General features: G+C 33.4%; 1 pseudogene; it reads left to right on the top strand.

Moving 5' to 3' along the window:
- Positions 1-298: 298 nt before the first annotated feature.
- On the top strand, positions 299-21,449 carry LOC149538441 (putative protein NRT1/ PTR FAMILY 2.2; annotated as a pseudogene).
- Positions 21,450-21,739: the final 290 nt, after the last annotated feature.

Raw genomic sequence — 21,739 nt, 5'->3', positions numbered from 1 at the left:
ATCATCAAAAAATGCAAGAGCTAGTCAATGATACGAATTTGAATTGCAAGCGGTCGACCAAAAGACTAACGGATTAATTTTCTAGTCGAATAATGGTCGTCTACGATACGCAATACGACTTTGAATGCGTTGCTGTTGAACAAATCGGTCGAGGTGAGGTTGTAAGTTATTGATCTTCCTATATATTGCCAACAATAATGCATTGGATTTCATCTCAGTCTTCATCTACAGCCTGATTACTAAGGTTTTCCTCTGCTATTGAGTTAGTGAATAATACTGTGCCCCAATTATGAGAAACATGGTGCAAATGAAAATAAGCACGCTGCTTGCTGTGCTCCTCATGTTTATGGTCAATGTCTCTGCTCGATCAGATATGGAGGAGTTAGGTGGTTTGAAAGCCGACTGTGGAAACATTCCATGTCCTCCATTTGGAGTTTATGTTAATAAGAAGATAGTGTATCCAAGATTCATGCAAAACATGGATCATATAGGAAGTTCAAAGGCTGATTGTGGCAAGGTTCCATGTCCTCCATCAATTGTTTCCTCAAATCAAAAGATATTTCTTCCAAGGTTCAGGGTAAATATAGATGGGATAGGAGCTTCAAAGGCTGACTGTGGTAAGGTTCGATGTCCTCCATCAACTTTTTCCATGAATAAGAAGATAGTGTTTCCAAGGTCCAAAGAAAATATGGATGAAATAAGAGGTTCAAAGGCTGATTGTGGTAAGGTTCCATGTCCTCTCTCAACTATTTCTTCAAATAAGAAGACAGTGTTGCCAAGGTTTAGTATCAATATGGATGAGATAGAAGCTTCAAAGGCCGACTGTGGTAAGGTTCCATGTCCCCCATCAACTTTTTCCATGACTAAGAAGATAGTGTTTCCAAGGTTCAAAGGAAACATGGATCAGATAGGAGGTTCAAAGGCAGACTGTGGCAAGGTTCCATGTCCTCCATCAATTATTTCCTCAAATCAAAAGATAATTCTTCCAAGGATCAAGGTATATATGGATGAGATAAGAGCTTCAAAGGCCGATTGTGGTAAGGTTCCATGTCCTCCACCAACTTTTGCCATGAATAAGAAGATAGTGTTTCCAAGGTTCAAAGGAAACATGGATAAGATAAGAGGTTCAAAGGCTGACTGTGGCAAGGTTCCATGTCCTCCATCAACTGTTTCCTCAAATCAAATGATAGTTCTTCCAAGGTTCAGGGTAAATATGGATGAGATAGGATCTTCAAAGGGCGACTGTGGTAAGGTTCCATGCCCTCCATTAACTTTTTCCATGAATAAGAAGATAATGTTTCCAAGGTCCAAAGAAAATATGGATGAAATAGGAGGTTCAAAGGCTGACTGTGGTAAGGTTACATGTCCTCCCTCAACTATTTCTTCAAATAAGAAGATAGTTTTGCCAAGGTTCAATATAAATATGGATAGTTAGGAGGCTTAAAGGATGTTTGTGGAAACATTTCATGTCAACCACCAACTGACATAAATATTGTTTCCTCCAAATGAAAGAAAGTGTTCCTGGCTTAAATAGTGTAGCTATGGACCAAAATTTAGGAGGTTAAAAAGTTCACAATGATAGTATTCTTTGTCCTTTATCAATAAACACTAACACTATGTCTTATGTGTAGCTCTCTAATAGTGTTGAAGATGTTGCTTCCAAGCTTCAACAAAAGGAAAGTTATTAAGACCTATAGTGCCAACTTAATTTTCTACAACTCTTTCCTTTTGCGAGGCCATGCAATAAAACTATTGTTTTAAATTCATTCATTGAATTAGAATACATGTGTAATTCTTTCATTTTTACAAATAAAAGGAGTTTTGAATGATCAATAGGCTTAAACATCGCCTTAGGTGAAAAAATAGATGAGCCCAAAATAAAATAAAATATTATGTTATGAAACATATACCATGTCATGAGACTACATCATACAAACTATGTTATAAAATATTAATTATATTATAAGACCATGCCAATAAAATAGAAGTAATATTTTATTGATATCAAAGTGTCATTAATGTCAACTAAGCCAAAGGGGGAATTACATACAAAGCAAGATGGCTAGCATAGTCATGACATCTATAAACTAAATTAGAGATTTAATTTTGTAGCAACAATCTATATAAATATTTGTAAAATATCTAAATTTTTAAATAATAAATTAGAGATTTAATTTTGTAGCATCAATCATTAAGAAATTTTTATCAAAAAATACCATTTTAATGTTACAAATTGTTAGATATGTTTTCCATTGCTTGATAGTTCATGATTTAGGTCATGGTTTGCCTTGAAATATGTTGAACAATGTAGTAGCTAGCTTGGGTGATATGATTAAGATTTGTAAACATAGGTCATACATTGAATCATGAATGAAAATCTTAGTTCATGTATGAGTGACTCATTTAGGTTGTAGAAGTTTAATAATTATTTTGAATTAAAAATATTTTATAAGGAATCAACATGAGATGAATTATATTTCTTTTGGGTGAATTTAGAAATCAATGTTAGAATTTTCATTGAAAATATTGTTGGTTGTATTATACATATTTTTAAATCTTGGAATGATTGACATTATATTAAAAAAAAGTATAGTACATAAAGTTTATGTTTTGCGTAGAACTTTAACGAAAATATTATGGACAATGTCGATAAATTAATTGAATATTTTTAGTGAGGTTATGAGTTTTTTTAAATGTATTTTTGATAAAAATCTTCCCCTTCTTATTAATTCTATTACACACAATTGAAAAAATAGGTATTTATTTTAGGTAATTTCAATCATACAAAAGAACCAAAGTTAAAATGTACAATGTAAGTATCATGTCTTAATACAAGTATCACGTCTCAATGGAAGTATCATGTCTTAAGTATCGCCAGTAGTGGGTCCCTTTTCCATCCTCTTTTTATTAATGTAAGAATCATATCTATTAAACAATATTTCCAATGATACAAAGTACAGAGGAATAATATTACCTTGTAGTTGAATGGCGCTAGTTCCATCCATCTTCTGCTTCTTGTGATGGTCTTCTTGAATGGGTTCATTAGAATGGTCTTCATGAGCATTTTTTGCATTTTCCAAAAATAGTTGCAAACTTTTGTTGTCTTCAAACACTTGCCAGTCTTCTACATTGTTAGGCATAGAAGGTCTGTACACAATTTCTACTTCATACTTCTTATCTTTGAATTCTGGGTTGGAAAGAAGTAAGGAGGCAGAAATTGCCAATGAATCTGCTTTAGAGTTCATCTCCCTTGGTACTAATTTGATTGAGAATGCATCTAGCCCTTCGATCTCATCCCATACTTCGTTCCTCTAGTTTTTCAACTTATGGTTTTTTACAGAGTCCTGCCCTTTGATATTACATACAACGAGCTTTGTATCATCCCAAGCCTTCAGTATCTTTATCTATTTTTGTTCTGTGGCTATTATCCCAAGTAATAGGGCTTCGTATTCAACTATGTTGTTTGTGTTTCCAAATTCAAACTTGAAAGCCATAGCTTTGGGTTCTTCCTTGGGTGATATCAACACCACCCTTGTTCTAGACCCAAGTGAGGAACAACATCCATCAAATTCCAATGTCCAAATTGGCTGAATCTTCTTATTTAACAAGAGTTTGGCTTCCTAGCTCTTCACCATTTTGCTCATACATGACATTTTCAGTGAACAAAATTTAATTACCATTCATTCTAATTTTAGGTAAAGGATTTGAGCTTTGGGATCATTTAACTTCAAAACTATAAACTTGGCTTTCTCCTTAGGTTCTAATTTCACTTTTTTGCTTCCTATGGGTATCACCACTTGAGACCAATATAGTTTTATTTCTCCTTCTAGGTCTCTGCAAAAGCTTCTTCTTAGAAGTAAACCATAGCTGGCCAAAATGTTTGTGACCAGGATAGTCAATAGTAACTTCTTTTCTGGGTGAGAGGCTAATGCTACTTGAGCGTCTTTGATTTTCCAAGCAACAAAACTTGTTTGGCATCCATGAACCTTAGTAAGAGTAAGGCTTAGAGCCTTAGCCATGGGGTAGGGCATTATGTTGTCTGGAGCACCTGAATCAATTATATAGTTGCTCAGTGTGCACCTGTTTATGTATAGTGACACATAAAATGGGTTGGGATTCTAACTAGGAAAGGTTGCCAAAATTGTGGATTCTTCTTGATCAAATAGATTAGATGTTAAGGAATCACCTTCTTCTCTAGTTGTAACATTATGATTCAAGTTTATATTATCTCCTGTGCAATAATCTACTAATCTTTTTAATTTAGAGGGATGGGATTTTAAGTAGTCTATAGGGGAAATTTGAATTCTCGAGACTTTATAGAATTGAATGAGATCAAAAGAGATATTTTCCTTACTTGACTAAGGAATCTTGGATCCTTGATTGAAATTACTAATTTTTGAAGGAGAAGCATTATTACTACCTAGAGAATGACTAGAAATATGATTCTTATTTTTTTGGCTTTTGGTCAACATTGTATATGAGGTCCCATCAATAGTAGCATAGCATTCACCTTGCCCTTCTAAGTCTGAATCATACTCTAAAAATAAATTTCCAAAGTCGCCATTCGAGTACAAATCTAACTCAAGACTAGAAGATGCAGTATTCAACTTTTTAGTAGATATTAACTACATCATATGGGCTATTTAAGAACAACTTTTATTATCATGATGTATTGTTAGATAGAAAAAACACATATTCCCCTTTTAGGGTGTGGCTTCAATAGCCAGTCTCTGTTACATACTAGTAAGATATAGAGTTTTCCCATCACTATTCCTCCTAGGTTAGTTTTGGAAGTTCTATTGGTAGGAAATATTAAATCCAGGGAGTTTTCTCTTCATAGAAACTAGTTCATTTGATAATTTTTGCAACATTTCATTAGACAAAGTGGTGTTACTAGTACTTGCCTCAGTTTGAATTTCTCGTTTCCATTTTTTTGCAGAGATCATGTCATCTTCTAGTTCAACTAATTTCCTCTAGGCATCTCCCAAATCTATGGGATGAGATCTCCTTAGATCATAATTAATATTAGGTGGCATTGCGCTTATGAATAATGTTTTAAAATTACCTATAGTAGGTCTATCAATAGTAGGGATTCTACTAGTGATCTTGTTGAAATTAGCAACAAAATTCCTCATACTTATAAATGATTATTTTTTGATAGATGTTAGTTTAGTTAGTAGAACATGTTCATCTTCTTTAGTTTTGGACCTTGTTTCAAAAGTCATTCTCTTCGTAGCCCAACTTGTAATTGAGGCATCATCTAATTGATAAAACCAATCTGCTACACTTTCTATTAGAATTTCTACAAATAGTCTTACGACTACATCTTCATGTGCCGCTTCTAAGATATGAGTTGTTGTAGAAAAGGATTTAATGTGTTCATCCATAGTAACTTTCCCATCACCCAAAAAATTGGGGAAGTTCTTTCTTGAACCAAACATAAGCGTACGGTATGCTACAAGTTGCAACAGACTAGTCGCTGCATCCTAGGGAGCATCCATAATCATCCTAACAAGGTCTGGAAGAAAGTTGATAACTAGAGGAGAAACTACTCTATGTAAAGCCAATACTTGACAAGTAGCATGCAAAGATTTTTGATCTCTAGGGGGTAAAGATGGACTATTACTACTCTTCTTGTCACCCTTTTTTTGAGGTATTTCTAGGATGGGAAAGCCAAGTTCTGCAAGCTTTTCAAAAATAGGGTCTCACCCACCTTGATCATTGGTTCTCCTAAGGAATCTTCTTTGTTCTAGGGCTCCAAATTAATCTCATCTCCAAGCTTCACACTCTACTTGTCCTTGTTCTCTTTGAAGTTCTCTCCTTCGAATAGCTCTCTCTTGTGCTTCAGCTCTAGCTTCTTCTTCTTCTAACACTTGGCTAGCATTTCTGTTGTGTCCAACATTCCTCCTATACCTCTAGACAAAATGTATTCATGGATGAGATGATATTTTCCTAGTCATCTTGGAATCTAGGGTTAGGTTGGAGTATAGGAAATACATTCTCATGAGGTAGCACCATCTCCCTTCATGCTATAGGTCTTCTAGTCTAGCGACTATTTTTCTTCCCACCAGAGTCACCAAAAATCTATTGGTAAATAGATTGTTCCTTTTTAATCAACTCTTTAAACGCCCAATACTTATGAACAATTACTAATTACAATAGTTAGGAAAATATAACTAAACAACTATTTTCCCTCTGAATTTATAGGTACAACTCCCTTAGGTTTGTGATTTGCAATGAATTTGTTTGGTTACAACTGAAGAGATGGGGTTTGTTTTTGACTAGATAACATGAGAGGAAAACCAAGTTAGGCCTAGATAGGAACTAATTCAGGCTAGAGTTTGGGTCTTAATAGCAACCAAATTTGTGAATCCACACATCTTACGAACTTGCAAAATTTGATGATGCATTAATGAATTCTATTTGCATAGACAAGATGCTCAACATAAAGATTTTAACTTTTAGAACATAACAAACTAATTTAAGAAATAATACTTGGAAAAACCTCTTTTAACTTCTAACAATATTGTGATTATCTTCAGTCTACTATATTAAAACAAAGGAACACTGCTCTATTTGTTCATTAGTTTAATTAAACTCAAAGAGATGTTTCTAACTAAGACATAAAATGGAACAATAAATAATTGATACAAAACACATTCAAGTTGTCTCTGCAATCTGAAGCATTTCACACCAAAATTTAGCTAACCTTTCATTAATATTTCCATTGAGTACATATAGGATTTTGAGATGACTTATTACAAAAAGTTACTGAATTGATTCATTTTCTCAAAAATGAAAAATGGCAAGCAGTGAATTATTAATAACAATTTCATATCAGAATACAAAAGAGTGAGAGAAATGTCATTTCGCTTTCTTCCCCTTTTCTAATTTTGCCTTATGTGTCTTAGAAACAATGATGATTGAAATGATCTCCTTGTTTCTATTGACATGGATGTTGGTGTATTTGATAAGCCACGTAGAGTGTTCTATGGCCAAGTCCTTGATTGCACTCAACCACTCTTGCATATTCTCTATTGCTACATGTATGCATCCACCAAGTCATTTGAGGTTTGACACTTTGTCCTAATGGCTAATAGATTTCTCTGTTAATTTATCCAAGTAGTTTAAGAAATCCTTTTCATAATGGAGACTCCTACTACTCCTTTCCCTTTCCCACTTGTTTGGGATTTATTGTATAGGCCTTCAACAACTCATAATCGTTATCTTGTTCCTCCTTAACTTTTCTCTCTATCTTTTGTAGCCCTTCTTCTGTTGAAGAGATCATGTTAGCTTTGAATTACAAGCTTTGTTGCCACTCAAACAAAGGCTCGTCTCCTTTCTATAAAATCTTGGCTTCAAATCCTTCCTTAACCTTCATTTGGATGATCATATGTAGGAGAGAGATGCAATCTTTTTATTTTTCCTTTTCTGCTGATAGAGTTGCATAGTTAGCCAGGATGTTATCCTTTTCTATCTCAAGCCTCAACACTACATTGCCAGATTGATTTATAACTACAAGTCCTTTAGACTTGAGTTTTTCACTCCAACTCCTATAATTTTCCCAAAATGCTTGTCATCTTGTAGCTAAGAGATGATGTCTTGAATGTCTATAGCTATGGGATCATTGGTAGGTGGTATCCTTGAAATGCTTGCTAATGAGGAAACTAATTTGCTGATGAAGCATTTGAGCTTGTGGATGTCTACCTTCAATCTAACCTTGACAAGCTTGAGGTCTTCAAGTTCTTCTTCTATCACTTCATTAGTTGCTCTCAATAAGCCTACTTTGGTATCATGCCTAACCTCTCCTAGATCTAGAGATTGTAATTGGAAGTTAGTTGCGGTTAGGTCCTCGATCCTACCTTCTTTGGTGGACTTGGCAATCTCCATTGTTAGGTGTCTCATATCTAGATCTTAGTCAAGGATAGAAAAATTCTTCAACTTCTTCACTTTTCTCCATGCTGACCTAGAGTGGATGGCCTGAGATAGACTCTCTTTGTTGGGAGCCCCATCTTCTATCCTCTTCCTCTTTCTGTCCAAAATATTTTTGAACCATGACTCAATGCCAATTACTTTGGATGCAGTCCCTAATGTGTCCACATTAAACATCTTTCTTCTAACAAGAGTCAAGGCCTTCAAAGATGAGGAGAAAGAATTTCCTAGAGAAAAAGAAATGAATTTTGAAGTTTCAAGCATCTTCTCTACTTTATATGTTTTCTTCACCACTTCATCTGACTGCATGGATTCACTCTTGCTACTCCCACCATCTGCAAGGTCAACTACTTGTATTTGGGAACTACTAGGCAAGAGTAGTGTTGAACTTATAGATGGAATTGGATTGCTTTGAAGTTGTAGAGAAATTGGAAACGTAGTGTCTTTTGATTCTTTTGCCTTCTTCTTCTCCACTTCTGTCTTTGTTCTAGTCACAAGCACCAAACCATCTTAACATGTTTTGTCTAGAGGAATTTTTTTTTAGGAGGTTAATCACCTCCACCTTTTGGTTGAGCTGGGCCTTGAGTGAGTGATGGAGGTGTCCCTGAAGTGCCACCACTGGAAGATGATGTTGTAGCTAAACCTAGCTTGGACTGGGTAGAAAAAACTTTACTTCTTTTATTCCATGCTATAGTCTACTCAACCCATTTCCTAGTACTCTTATATATTCTTGCCATCATCACATCCAAGTCCACTATGATCTCTCTAACTAGTTTAGAGCTTATAGGAGTATTCCTTAATTTGGTTGAGTAAGTCATGCTATACATATTTTGACTATCATCCTCAACCCCATCCACACCTATATTTACTTTTTATAGCTTAACTTGATCTACTGTCAGTCTTGCAAAAGAACAATCTTGGCTTTAAAAATCATCCTTGTAATTGGCCTTGTAGTCTTCAATTGTGCTAACATGCTTTATTACACTCCCAATCTACAAAACATCTTTAACATATCCTTTGAGGTCAAACATAGGTCTCAAGACCTCATATACATATCCATCTTGTACTTCTTCTAAAAAACTTTCATCATATTCTTAGCATCAAACCAGGTGTCACAACTGAATGCTTCAACCTTCATAGGGAACTCGTACCCTTTCTTCTTCAAACTCCCACTCAAGACATTCACTTGCAGATCTTATCAGATGATCTCAACCAACACTATCATATCATTCAGATATATTGGTAACTTTAGAGGAAAACCATTCAAAGCTGCAAGATGCAGGTAAGAAAAAGATGAAAACTAAATAAAATATCAACCAAATTGGCTGATGGCAGCCATGGCTTTAGGGGGGAATCTCCTTTCTAGGCATCCTTGCAATTCCTTGAAAATCCTCATAGTAAATGCATATTCACTCTTACATATTTTGCATAACTATTATGCAGCTAGAGACATGGATACAATTCATAGGACTTGACATCATCAAGGAAATTGTCTAGGCATGGGAGACTGGGCCATAATTGCAAAGATGCTAGCATATAAATCAGGAACAAACACATATAAAAAGAATTATAAAACTTGGCTACTTGGAGGGCATTGGACATAATCTCACTTACTTCTTGCACCCAATCCATATACTATGTATCTAAGCATATAAATTGAACCAAAAAGAAGTATTGTTCAACAAAATTTAGGGCTTCAGTTTCACCTCTCAATTTGTGTAGAAGAACTAAAATGTTGATTACCTTTGGTTTCAAGTTCATTCCAAAAAAAGATTTGGGGAATTTTCTCCTATCACTCTGTGGCATTTGGAACCATGTTCACATGGTCTCCTTCCTCTAGATCATCTTCTTCTCTAAGAATTCTAAAATGGTCCCATCGATAGTTAGGTTAGAAAACTCTTCCTGTTCTGGCAGACGAAGGCAATTCACCATCATTTGTCTATCAATTAAAATCAATACGGTGTCATCAAGGAGAACTATCTACTTGGTTTCTGGATTATAATGGTGGACACATTCATAAATGAGTTATGGGCCTTGAACGACAACTGGGAAACCAACGGCTTTGACCACACATCCTCAAATCTTCTCAGTGATAGGATGGATGTGTTTGGATTTTACCCTCTTCTGGAAGTCTTTGATATCATAGAAATGAGGGGAAGTGTCTGTGAAGTCTTGCAGTTGAGAGTTGATCCCAGTCAAACCATCAAAACCCATGAACTTAGTGCCCATAACTTATAGAAAAGATTTTGAATTGAAGGTGAATAAGACAATATGCTTCTACAATTACTAGCTTTCAAAAGCTATGCACTTTGATAAAAATGAGGAAGTAAGGAAAAAAAGTAGCTTATTCAATTATCTAGGAAATTTTATATAAGGGCCTTGATTCATTCGCTAAACCTGATAACTCATGCCACATGAGTGAAAATTTATGGAAATACCCATTAAAAATGAATGCAAAGGTTCAATGGACATTCAAAAGTCTTTTCACTATTTTGTTGGTTGTAATAGTTACTTTATATTAACCCATTATTTACTTTTCCATTTTTCTCTTAGTTTCAAAAAGTTGCCCCTGGAGTACTTCGTTGATGAAAATCCACCAAGTAAGATCTTGGCCATATCTTCTTTCTACAACATTTCATTTCAATCCAATATCATCCTAACATGTGCTAGATTCAACATGAGAGCCAAATTTTACTTGTTGACCTAATTTCTCTACATAGTCAGAAAGTTGCCTTCATGGGTTGGAAACCTGTTGAAGAGAAGGCAATTTTCATTTTTCGCCAACACTTCTTTATTGATTGAATCTATGATAACCACATTTTTGGTTGTGAAAATTTTTTAGTTAAGGTGCATGGATTCACTTGGATGTCACACAACATCTTGTATTTCACTTTCATTTGTTTTGCGAAAAATTGGCTTCATGGGTTGGAAACCTATCAAAGAGAAGATGAACTGAGGTTTTTTGCCAAGGCTTAATACTTGAGTGATAGTGAATCTAGATTATGTTTAGGAGTCTAATCCTAGATTCAAACATCAATTTGTCTTAGAATCTACACCCTTTGAATACTTTTAAGCTAGATACATCTTCAATTGAGCCCCTGTGGAAAGTCACCTTTATGGGTTGCAAACCCACCATGGAGAAGGCAACCTAGGATTTTTTCCCAATGCTTATTTATCAACCATTGATATGATGTGAAGTGGCTTCACTTGACTATTGATTCTTACTAAAATCATAGCAATAGATTTCCACATTACCAATGTTGTAAAGAAATGTGAATTTTAGAGAACTTTCAAAAGCATGAGAACAAAATAGTGAGTATGCTTCATCTGAAATGAGTGAAAATTGATCTCTATCAGATTGGGTACTATACTTACTTGACAATTTACAAGAGAAAAACAAAAAATTGCCTAACTTTGTTGATAGAGAGGGTGTTTTGGGAAAATCTGATAGAGATCATCTAGCCTTTGTTAATGTATAACAACAATAGAAGTAATGATGCTCATCTAATATATATACAGATCTTCATTTTACATTCTTAGATAAATTTTTATAACTATTTCTTATATATGTGTGTGTGTGTGTTTCGATTAACATACATGTGATACCATTATCGATAGACAAAGTATATTCTATCGACAATCTTTATTTGTATTGACAATTTTATTGCTGTGTGATTTATCAGGAGTACTAATTATGTATTACTGATGGCCATTACACTAAGTAATAGTTGTTAGTCATGTCACCGTAGAGGCGTGACTCTTCATGGCCAAAGGCCACGTAGAGTCATGACTCTACAGGGTTCATGACCCTTCATCTTTATATATATAGGAAGGCAGATCACTGAGGATAAAGATCTATACATGACATCTCAGACCTAGTGATCTGCATATCAAATAGTAAAAATAATTTCTATTAATTTTCTTCTACAATCAAATTTGCAAGATCATTTTTATATTCAACATACTTGATCTATATTTCAGCAATATACAAAGAAGGAGATTCTGCACAAGCAATTCAAAGATCACCATTATTTGAAGAACAACTCTGCACTACTGTGGTACAAGTAAGAGTATCCATTGTTCCTATATTTATTGTAATAGTTTTATCTATCAGAGATCCACAAAAACTAACATGGTATCAAAGCCATTCTGATAAGAAAAGCTATTGCTCAAAAATTAAAATCTAAAATCTTAGATTATTTAAAAAGAGAAAGTATATTATTTAAATGGTGAATCATATGAGACTAGAAGATAGGCTTGAAGGTGCATCTAATTTCTCATCATGTAAAATTAGAGTAATGATAATTTTAAGGGAAATGGAATTAGAGAGCTATATTGAGACAAACATATCTATGCCTAAAAATGAACTAGAGAAAGTAACATGGAAAAGACATAATAATAATGCAATGAAAATCATAATAGATTTTGTAAAAGATCATATTCTTCCATCCATATCTAGTCTCAAGACTACATTTGAGATGTTCTCGACTATTCAATATACATTTGAAATCAACAATACTAGTATATTATTAACTCTAAAATAAGATCTACTATATATAAAGATGAAAAATGGAGAATCTATTACTTCATACTTTATAAGGATTTCTTAACTAAAAGATCAACTTGCAACAATGGAAAATCAAGTTGATGAGAAAGAACTCAACATGATAGCACTAAGAGGTTTTCCTCTATCATGGAAAACATTTATTCAAGGTTTAAGCTCTCGACTTGAACTACCTATTTGATTTATTAAAGAATGAATGCACACAAGAAGAATCTAGATTAGTCTCAAGAGGACTAAGTACAAATCAAGAGAGAGAATTTCAAGCACTTCATGTGAAATCAAACAAGAAAAGAAAATTCAAATACAACAAAAGGGAATCTAACAAATCATATAAGCAACGTGATTGGTCCAAAGTTAGATGTTTTAAATGTGATAAAATTGGTCACTCACATAACTTCTGCCTTGAAAAGAAGAAAATTCAAGCAACCTTAGTAGAAATCAAAGGAGAGGGTGTAGAGAAAGAAGAAAGAGAAAACTATGTTTTTTACTTATCCCTTTCAAGTGAATTAAACTCAAACCACAACACTTGGATCATATATAGTAGAGCATCTAGGCACATCATCGGTTTCAAAGAAAAATTTGAAACTTTCTCTGAACAATCCTTAGAAGAAGTTACCGTTGGAGATAACTCTAGTCATCCTATCAAAGGAATTGTTTCCTATTCAATTTACCTAAATTATGGAATTACCCTACAACTCAAAAATGTTTTATATGTACCAGGAATAAAGAGAAACTTAGTCTCTATTTTTGGTCTTGCTGATCAAGGATTCATAATCACATTCCAAGAGGACAAAGTTCTATCTTGGGCCAAGAACTCTAATATCAAGAAAGACATTTCCATCAGATTTAGAGATGGAAGTCTTTATAAACTTTGTAATAATCAAAACCTAGCTCTTAGTCATGAAACTTTAAATTTCACCAAAATTTGGCATAGGAGACTAGGTCACCTTCACTGTCGTGCATTGTCATGCATAGTTACCTAATCTCAAAACTAATCACTTAAGTATTTGCAAAGGATGTGCTTTAGGAAAAAATACTAAACAATCATTTCCTAAAAGTGTTCACAAATCTAAATCCATTCTTGAACTGATCCACACTGATCTTTGCAGTCCTATATCTGTACCTTCTCTTAGGAGGTGCTTCTTCTATGTAATTTTTATTGATGATTACTCTAAAAGAACTTGAATCTATTTTCTGAAACAAAAAGAATCATCTAAAGTTTTACCAAAATTCAAAGAGTTCAAAGCCTTAGTTGATAATCAGTCAGGATAGAAAATAAAAATTCTAAGGTCAAACAATGGAGGTGAATACATTTATGATATTTTTAAGAATTTTTGCATTGCTATTAGGATTAAGAGAGAATTTTCTATACCATATAATCCTCAATAGAATGGAGTTGCTGAACATAAAAATAGATCAATTGTTGAATCTTCCAGAGCAATGATGCATGATCAAAACCTTCATACTTCTTTCTGGGTTGAAGAATCTAACACTGCAGTCTACATTCAAAAAAAATGTCCACACTCAGTATTAGAGAACACCACTCTAAAAGAAGTATTCATAGGCATTAAACATGATCTAAGCCATCTAAGAATATTTGGACATCTTGTTTATATCCACATTCCTAAAGAGAAAAGAACAAAACTAGAACCTTTCGGAAAGAAGGGGATACTTATTGGATATAGTGAAACAACAAAAGGATACAGGGTCTTCATTCCAGGTCAAAGAACAATTGAGATTAGCAAAGATGTGAAATTTGAAGACGATATCACCTTTGATACCTCTAGAAATAGTGATGAATCCATTACTGAATCTATTCTTAAAGTAGATGAAAATTAACAAGTAGAAATTGAGAGGGAGAATGATATTGAACCATCCTCTTCCACTCTTTCTAATCATGAAGATTCTAAAAATGTCAACAATAAAAAGAGGCCAGATTGGGATAGGAAAATGATAGAAGAAAATTAGGTTGAACCTAATGAAGTGATTTGAGAAAGAAAAAGAACAAGAAATCAATCATGTTATGTTGCATTATTAATTGAACTTATAAAAACTAAAACTTCTACTATTAAAGAAGCACTTTCAAATCAGTCTTGGAAAGAAGCAATGATTGAAGAATATAACTCTATACTAAAAAATGATGTATGAGATGTTGTACCAAGACCTAAAAAAGAATTAGTTGTTTCTTCCAAATGGTTGTTTAAATTAAGCATGCATCTGATGACAGTATTAAAAAGTACAAAGCTAGGTTTGTAGCATGAGGTTTCTCATAGAAAGAAGGCATTGATTATGAAGAAACATTTTCTCCAGTTGCTAGATATACTTCAGCTAGAACCATCTTGGCTATTGCAGTATCCAAGGGATGGAAGGTTCATCAAATGGATGTCAAAATTGCATTCTTAAATGGAAAAATTGAAGAAGTTTATATCGAGCAACCAAAAGGATTCAACACTCATGACAATAAAAATCACATTTGTAAATTAAAGAAAGCTCTTTATGGTCTCACATAGGTTCCTAGAGTGTGGTATGAAATGATAGACAACTATCTATTGAAGTTGGGATATTCTAAAAATGAAGTTGATCCTAACTTATACTTCAAAATAGATGGTGATGATATGATTATTCTTGTATTATATGTTGATGATTTTTTGATAACAAGTGAAGAAAATATCATAAAGAAATGCAAACAAGAACTCACAACAAAGTTTGAAATGAAAGACTTAGGTCTAGTTCACTACTTCGATTAGAAGTCTAGCAACAGGATAACTACACTCTTCTGAATCAAGGAAAATATATAGTCGACATTTTAACTAAATTTGGAGTGATGGATGTAAACTAGATGCTTCTCTTATGGAAGTAAATATACACAAATTAAAGGATGATATAATCAAATCAAAACCTACAGATTCTACTTACTACACGAAAATTATTGGATCTTTAATGTATTTGGTGAATATTCGTCCTGACATATGTTATGCTATTAACACCTTGACTCAATTTATGTGTGCACCAAAGAAGATACATCTACATGCAACTAAATACATTTTGAGATACTTAAAGGGTACTATTGGAATGGAAATCAAATATGATAAAGTCAACATCAAACTTCATGGATATTCTGATTCTGATTGGGCTGGTAGTCCTATTGAATGTAAGAGTACTTCTGGATATTGCTTCAGTTTAGGATCTAGTACGGTTTCTTGGTCTACTAGAAAACAAACTTCAGTTGCTTTAAGTTCCACTGAAGCATAATACATTGCATCTTCTTTAGGTGCTAGAGAAGCGGTATGGCTACGAAAGTTGTTAGCAGATTTGTTCAAAAGACCTTTGAAGCCCAATGTGATTCTTTGTGATAATCAAAGTTGCATCAAGCTTTCAACCAATCTAGTTTTTCACAATCACTCCAAACATATTGAAATTCCTTACCACTACATTTGAGATATGGTGAATCGAGGAATTATTCAATTGGAGTACATCAATACTAATGAGCAAACAATTGATATCTTTACCAAGTCTCTTGCTAAAGTAAAGTTGAAATACTTCAGAGAAAAACTTGGTATTATTAATTTGTAATATTGAATATTGAATTAAAATTTTTAATTCAAGAAAGTTTATGCTTCTATTTTTGTTTAGTCGCATTAGATATGTAATGAAAGGTGATGATCTTTCATGTACATATTTTTCAGAAGGTAATTATTTGTAAGGTGACAATCTTGCAAATGATAGGCCTGTTATCATGGACATCTCTAGATATTGCTTCGAGAAATTAGAGATCATAGATAACAAACCCATTGTGTTATCATGGACATCTCTAGATATTGCTTTGGGAAATTAGAGATAATAGATAACAGATTCATTTGTGTTACCATGGACATCTCTAGATATTGTTTTGGACAATTAGAGAGCATGGGTAACAAATTTTATGTTATTACTATGGACATCTCTAGATATTGTTTCGAACAATTAGAGATCATAGATAACATATTTATTATGATTACTCTAGATATTATTTTGGATTATTAGAGATCATAATGTATGTTATGATAGTGTTCATAGCTTAGTGATTTTTATTTTTTGACTAGTCACTGTTTTAGAGTGTTAAGTTCAGATAAAGTAATCATATATTCTATTCTAAAATCTAAGGTATATTACTTCTCCTTTGCTAAGAGGGAGTGTTAATGTATAGCATCAGTAGAAGTAATGAAGCTCATCTGATATATATACAAATCTGCATTTTAGGTTCTTAGATAAATGGTTATTATTGTTTCTTATATGTGTGTGTGTGTGTGTTTGGATTAACATACATGTGATACCATTATCGGTAGACATACCATATTCTATCGACAACCTTTATTTGTATCGACAATGTTATTGTTGTGTGATTTATTGGGAGTACTAATTATGTATTACTAATGGCTATTACACTAACTAACGGTTGTTAGTCATGCAACCGTAGAGGCACGACTCTTCGTGGCCAAAGACCATGTAGAGTCATGACCTTTCATCTTTGTACATATAGGAAGGCAGATCGCTGAGGATAAAGATCTATACACAACATCTCAGACCTAGTGATCTAAATATCAAACAGTAAAAATACTTTCCAGTACTTTTCTTCTACAATCTAATCTACAGGATCATTGTTATATTTAACATACAATCTATATTTCAGCTATATATAGAGAAGGAGATTCTGCACACAAGCAATTCAAAGATCACCATTATTTGAAGAACAACTCTGCACTACTATGATACAAGTAAGAGTATCTATTGTTCCCATATTTATTGTAATAGTTTTATCTATTAGAGATCCACAAAAACTAAAAGCCTTTAGGAATCTAGACCTAGACTCAAACATTCATGGGAACAAATCTAACTTCATCTAAACATGCTGAACTCACTTTTGCCAATAAATTAGTAAACAAAAGTGGGGAAACAATCCTTAAGAAAGCAATAGGTGGTATGGAATCAAATTTACCTTAGAGATAAGCACAAAGAGATAGTGGAAGAGTACAAATTATAGTGGATGTTCTCTTTACCATTCACTAGTTTTTAATATTAATCAGTAGCCAAAAAAATGGGGCTGATCCTTAGTACATCACCATGGACAAACTATTTAGATGCAACACATTAACAACAAACTAAAACCATTCACTTATTGTACAAACCTAATCTCTAACTTTAAAGTAACTGAAAAATATGACAAAAAAAGTTCATTGATTAATTTCATATTTACTAATAGTTTCTTACTATACCCCATTGGTTAAGATTTTTGAATAGTCATTGGAATTGTGTAACTCTATTGCTACTAATAGTTCAAGACTACTTGGACATTTGTAAATAAGTATTGGCAATTTTTGAGGTGGTAAGAGTGTATGGTAATCAAGGAACTTTAAAAAAAAAAAAATTGTCCCTTGTGCACATAACATATTCCACATCATATATCATTACTACAATAGTTAAGTGACTTAAAAGGACAACCAAAAGAAATAATCAAAATCCAATGTACCATTGAGAATTTGTACGCACAAAAGCTAGCTATGATGACTACTAGTACACAAATCCCTCAATCTTAATACTTTTTAATAGTTTATGAAGTAAAACCAAATCCACATTTTGTTGAGAAGCTTAAAACCACATTCAAGGAATAATAATTATTTCACAATTGCAACTGAACAAAATATCAATACACTTGTATACTTTTGGAAAACAATGTTATGTTCACCACGACTCTACATATGCAACTGATAGACAATCCTCTTTACATTTTAAAACTTCAAACCCCAATTGTCTCAAAATAGAGTTTTTGTGCAATGAATTTATATGGTAAGAAAAAAAGATGGAACAAATGTTGACTATTTCTAGAAAGAGATTAAAATTAAGAATAACAAACTATCTTGTGGATAATTTCCAAAGCATTAGTCTAAACTAAGTATGCTTATAATTATATATTTCAGAAAGAGTTAACATTATTCCTTTTGTAAATATATATAATTATTTATTGCTGTTTATTCAAACTGTTATCCATAGAATGTTAGAATAATGTAATAAAAATAAATAGAATGAATTAGTTATAAAGAAACCTCTTAGAAAATATTATTTCAATCAAATAATGTTACCCATAGAACTCTAGACACGAAACTTTATCATTGTTCACTACTTATAAGGTGCCAATATTTGCCAAATTTGATCCGCGTAAAAACAGACAGAACGCATCAATATTACATATGATATTTCCTATACTAAAATCTGCGTTGATTCTTTCCTAAGAGTTTGGAATCCAGTCCACAAGGACGGGAGAGCATGCAAAAGTTAGGGGATGGGTGTTCATGACGCCTCTCATGGTTGGAAACGTTAAGTCTGTTTCTTGGCTTCTAGCAACTTATATATGATTGGAAGTCAATGTGAAACTATTGAAAAAGCAGAAGAGGGTTCGGAGCAGCACTCAACTATTAAGGAGGAGCGAGGAGGATGGAAGACTTTTCCTTTGATTATTGGTTGCTCAATCTTCTTATAAAATTATCAATTGTTTTGAAACCTCTTAGCTTACATTAAAGATCATATTTATGCTTAGATTTCTTAGATCCCTCCTTAATACTTGTGCTTGTTGTCTTGATTTGAAACAATTTGTATGCAGGAAATGAACTTTGCTTTGGAATAGCAATTACTGGTTTAGTAGCGAACATGATTGTTTACTTGATCACAGAGTTCAACATTAAAAACATAGAAGCAACTCATATCCTCGACATATGTAATGGAGGAAATGATCTAAGTCCATTAATAGGAGCTTTTCCTGCAGATGCATATCTGGGCCGCTATTGGACACTTTTCATATGTTCAATTATAACTTTGATTGTAAGTACTTCCTTACTGTAATTTATTCTTAAAGTTGCAATGGGTATGAGTGATCAATCTAAGTTTTTAAATTTCTTTGTTTTGTGTGTATGTTTGTCTTAGGCAATGATTCTTCTACTCCTGACGGGTATTATAGATCCCTTAAGACCACCTCCATGTAACCCTAATTTAAGAGCTGAAGGAAGATGCCATGGCCCCAGCATAGGGCAATATGGTGTTCTATATGCTTATTTTGCATTATTAATTGTAGGATCAGCAGGAGCAAGGTTCAATTCAAGAGCTGCTTTTGGAGCAGATCAATTTGCAAAGGGTGGTGGAAAAGAGCTTCAGAGATTCTTCAACTGGTATTTCTGTGTTGTCTATGTCTCAATCATGATAGCATCCACTGTGATTGTGTATATTCAGACTAATGTGAGTTGGGCATGGGGATTTTGGATTTGTGTTGCCCTAACTGGAATAGCCTTGATATTTTTCTTCTCTGGTACAAACGTGTACAATCATGGCTGTCCAGAGGGTAGCCCATTCACAGGGCTCCTCCAAGTGATAGTAGTCTCCCTTAGGAAAAGGCATTTGAAACTGCCTGAAAATGCAGAGGGCTTGTACTATGGAGCAAAGGTAAAATCAGGACTTCCCTTTACACAACAGGTCAGGCATATATTTCCTTTATAACCAGCGTAAAAGTAGGGAACAAAAATTCCTAGATTAACCATTGGTATGTTTATTTCTAGAAATACTTTAGTGGAGGTATCTAGTCCTACATTATTAATTTTAATCTAAATAAAAAAAATTTGATCAAAAATATGTAGTTCTTTATATTTGTCTTAAGAAATTGTAAAATATGTTCATATTATTATGATAATTAAAACTAAATACTTTTTAATATTTAATTGCTATAATAATAAGTAATTTGAAGGCAAATTAGATCTAGTTTTAGTTTGCTTTATCTATTTTTACCTTTTTTACTTTTAAATCAAATTTATTTTCTTAAAAAGACAATTGAAGGCAAATCAAACCTAATGTGGCTTTGATGTGCCTTGTCTGTTCTTAACATTAAAACAAATTCATTTTATTTTATAAAATAAGATAATCGAGTAGTGAATACTAATCAAATCCTATGCTAAATGAAAATTAATATGAATGCTATTTTTTATTGTTAGCTTTGAATAGATCTATCTTGACTTATACAATAAGACAATTAAGAATAAATTAAAAATATAATATTTGTGTATTTTCTTCCATTCTAAATCAAATTCATCTTGACTTACTTACTTGAAAATTAAATGACTGATTGATTGTTGAACCCAATCTCAAACATTATTCAGAAAACTATTATACACAACATAATTTCTACTTCACTGATAGATCAGTGTTGTTTGTTATTAACTTTTTGCAACTTTTATAGAGATTGTACTGATCTTTAAACTCATTTTCTTTTCTTACCATAATTGTGCTATCGGCCGCTATAGAGCTTACCCCTCTAAAAGTAATGATAATAACAGTGATTTCTTTTGAATTTTAAGAAACAAAAACTTGCTAACAGGTTTCTGAACATGGCAGCCATAAAAACTTCAGCAGGCATTTCAGCAGATGGGCATACAAACCTGAACCCATGGAGCCTGTGCACAATTGAACAAATGGAAGAGCTGAAATCCATCATAAAAACACTGCCAATATGGAGCTGTGCAATTGTGCCAGAAATCATAAACACCCAGCTGAACACATTCCCAGTGTTGCAAGCACTTACGATGGACAGGCATTTGGGCTCCCATTTCAAAGTACCTTCTGCCTCATTCTTTGTCTTTGGTCTCCTGGCCGGTGCAATTGCATTATCCATCTATGACAAAGTGGTTATGGAGATTAAGATAACAAAGCTGAGGAGAATAGCGGTGGGAATGGTAATGAGCATTTTGGCAATGGGAGTGGCCACTCTAGTTGAGAGACCAATTGGCTTAATAATAATTTGAACCACAGCCATCTTGATTACTTTCATGGCCTTTTCTGTGTAATGGGTTTGCTGAATTTCGCCTGTTTCATAGCGTGTGCTCGTTGGTATAAATACAAAGCGAAAATAGACGGCTCCCATGACTTGTCCATGCTATAAATGTAGAAGAATGTTACGAAAAGTGATCCATAACATTTTTGTCCTTGTTTGTGTACTCAAAGACTGTTAATTGCTAGAGAGAGAGAGGAAAAAATGAAATATATCAATTTCTCTCATTATAGACAATATCATGCTAATGTCTTATGATGAGGAGAGTAAAACATGAAATGGATACTTCATGGCCAACAAATTCGTAAAAGGAAGCTCACCTGTACAGATGAGTTATCCTTTCTTCATCTAGAAATTTCCTTTTCTATCCTATGTCTGATGCTATTCAATGATAGGGAAAC

The sequence above is a fragment of the Cupressus sempervirens genome, chromosome 9 (assembly GCF_028749045.1).
Source record: "Cupressus sempervirens isolate cs-2001-9-10 chromosome 9, ASM2874904v1, whole genome shotgun sequence".
NCBI lineage: Eukaryota > Viridiplantae > Streptophyta > Pinopsida > Cupressales > Cupressaceae > Cupressus > Cupressus sempervirens.
Note: the sequence above shows the minus strand (reverse complement) of the source record. Positions and strands in the feature narration are given on the sequence as shown.